Genomic DNA, 3220 nt, shown 5'->3' on the forward strand with positions numbered 1-3220 from the left:
GCCAGGCACAGTGGTGCACGCCTATGGTCCCAGATCCTTGGGGGGTCGAGGTAGAAGGATCACTTAACCCCAGGAGTTCCAGGCTGCAGTGTGCCATGATTATGGCTGGGAATAGCGACTGTGCTCCAGCCTGGGCAACACAGCAAGACCTTGTCTCTAAAAAAAATGGTTTTGAAAGAACCCAGGAGTTCTAAAGTTCTAACTTCTAAATCTGTTCTTAATCTGCCCTGTGCCTCTTCTCTCTCTCTCTCTCTCTCTCTCTCTCTCTCTCTCTCTCTCTCTCTCTGCTTCTGTGTCTTTCTCACTGCTGCAGGCACTCAGAAAGAGTTCAGGGACCCAAGAAACCCACTTTCTCACTTTCTCAGTGGCTGATTCCCAGGCCCGTCTCACTACAGACTGTGACTTCCTGTTTGCCATGGGCAAGCCCCAGGGGACCCTCCCTACAGGTGGCAGGGCCCCCACTTCCCTTTGGCCAGTTGAGGGGGCTGGGAGGCGGAAGAGTGGGGCACTGGGGAAGGAAGAGGGCAAGTAGCAGGACTCAATCTGTCTTTCATTCAACAAAATCTCTCTAATCCCCTCATTAGCTTCCCAGCTGCCCAGACTAGCCCTCACTAGAGCATGTCATTACCCTGTTTAAAACATGTCAGTTACAGCCAGGCACAGAGGCTCACACCTGTAATCCCAACACTTTAGGAGGCTGAGGCGAGAGGATCCCTTGAGGACAGGAATTTGAGACCAGCCTGGGCAATAAAGCGAGACCCCATCTCTACAGAAATGTAAAAAAAAACAAAAAATGTCAGTTGCTTTTCATCTACCTAAAATAAAAACTCCAACCGAAGGCCTAGTAGGCCAATTGTTGCTGACCTACCTAATTTTCCACCTCGTGCCTCTACCAGTCTCCTTGCCAAGTGCTTCCCTGCCCCAGGGCCCTTGCACTTTCTTCCTGGATCTCTGCTGGGGGCTCTTTGGCTCTTTACCGGACTGGTTCTTTTCATCACTCAGGTCTCAGTTCAAATGGTACTTCTTCAAAGAGGCCTTCCCTGTGGCCCCTGGTGCTTTAAAAAAAATAAGTATTATTATTTTCAAAAATATATCTCAGGCCGGGTGAGGTGACTCACGCCTGTAATCCCAGCATTTTGGGGGACCAAGGCAGGCAGATTGCTTGAGCTCAGGAGTTGGAGAGCAGCCTGGGTAACATGGTAAAACCCCATCTCTACCAAAAGTACAAAAAATTAGCCGGGTGTGGTGGCACATGACTGTGGTTCCGGCTACTCGGGAGGCCGATGCAGGAGGATCAGGGGTACAAAGGCTGAACCGAGGTGGCACTCCAGCCTGGGCAACAGAGCAAGACCCTGTCTCTCTCTCATATATGTGGGATATATATATGTATATGAATACATCATATTCACCAGTCGAGGTTATAATATATGATATATATATATATACACATCCCTCAGCCTCCTGAATAGCTGGGATTATAGGCACCTACTACCATGCCTGGCTATTTTTTGTATTTTTAGTAGCGATGGGGTTTCACCATTTTGGCCAGCCTGGTCTCGAACTCCTGACTTCAGGCGATCTGCTCACCTTGGCCTCCCAAAGTGCTGGGATTCCAGGTGTGAGCCACCGCATCTGGCTGAAAATTTCCTTTTCTCTACCCCCACATGCACTCTGTCATCAAGGCTAGTCCATTTTATATCCTAAATACTGATAGAATCAATTTTCCCCTCTCTTTGAATTCTTCCTTCACAATCAGAAGCAATTCAACAGCCTCTCTCCTGGCCTACCCAACCTCAATGTCTTTTGGTTCCCATGTATACTCCAAATGTCGACAGAACTTCTTTTTTTTTTTTTTTGAGAGGGAGTTTCGCTCTTGTTACCCAGGCTGGAGTGCAATGGCACGATCTCGGCTCACCGCAACCTCCGCCTCCTGGGTTCAGGCAATTCTCCTGCCTCAGCCTCCTGAGTAGCTGGGATTACAGGCACGCGCCACCATGCCCAGCTAATTTTTTGTATTTTTAGTAGAGACGGGGTTTCACCATGTTGACCAGGATGGTCTCGATCTCTTGACCTTGTGATCCACCCGCCTTGGCCTCCCAAAGTGCTGGTATTACAGGCTTGAGCCACCGCGCCTGGCCGAGAGAACTTCCTTTGATATTAGTTTTGTGCTTCTCCTGCTCAATGGCCTTCAGTGGCTCCCACGGCCCGCAGGATAAACTCAAGCCTGAGAGCTGTCAGGAAGGCCCTCCCAAACTGACTGGAGGCTAATTTCTAGTCATGGTTTCAGACCCTCCCCCAGAAACCCTGCTGCACGAACAGGGAGTCTGGATTTAATTTTTATTTTTATTTATTTTATTTTTTTTCTGAGACAGGATCTTGCTCTGTGTCACTAAGGCTGGCGTGCAGTGGCACAAACACACTCACTGCAGCCTTGGCCTCCAGGGCTCAAGTGATCCTCCCACCTCAGCCTCCTGAGTAGCTGGGACTACAGAGGCACATCACCATGCCCAGCTAATTTTTTAAGTTTTTGTAGGCCGGGCACGGTGGCTCATGCCTGTAATCCCAGCACTTTGGGAGGCCGAGGTGGGCAGATTACGAGGTCAAGAGATCGAGACCATGGTGAAACCCCATCTCTACTAAAAAATACAAAAATTAGCTGGGCGTGGTGATGCGCGCCTGCGGTCCCAGCTACTCGGGAGGCTGAGGCAGGAGAATTGCTTGAAACCGGGAGGTGGAGGTTGCAGTGAGCCGAGATTGCGCCACTGCACTCCAGCCTGGCGCCTGGCAACAGAGCAAGACTCTGTCTCAAAAAAAAAAAGTTTTTGTAGAAATGAGGTCTCACTATGCTGTCCAGGCTGGTCTCGAACTCCTGGGCTCAAGTGATCCTCCCGCCATTGGCCTCCCAAAGTGCTAGCATTCCAGGCATAAGCCACCAACTTAGCCAGAGGTGTCTATTTTAGTTAGGGTGATCAGGGAAGGCCTCACTGAGGAGGTAATGTTTGAGCCGAGACCTCTGTGGTGAAAAGCTTGGTGGAAAACACTTGGTTTTATACCTGATGAAAAAGTCAGTGCATGTTTAGTGTTGTTAGAAATTGCGGGTGGCGCCGGGCGCGGTGGCTCAAGCCTGTAATCCCAGCACTTTGGGAGACCGAGGCGGGTGGATCACGAGGTCAAGAGATCGAGACCATCCTGGTCAACATGGTGAAACCCCGTCTCTAGT

This window comes from Sapajus apella, unplaced genomic scaffold (assembly GCF_009761245.1).
Source record: "Sapajus apella isolate SASKATOON/1434 unplaced genomic scaffold, GSC_monkey_1.0 scaffold51, whole genome shotgun sequence".
Lineage (NCBI taxonomy): Eukaryota > Metazoa > Chordata > Mammalia > Primates > Cebidae > Sapajus > Sapajus apella.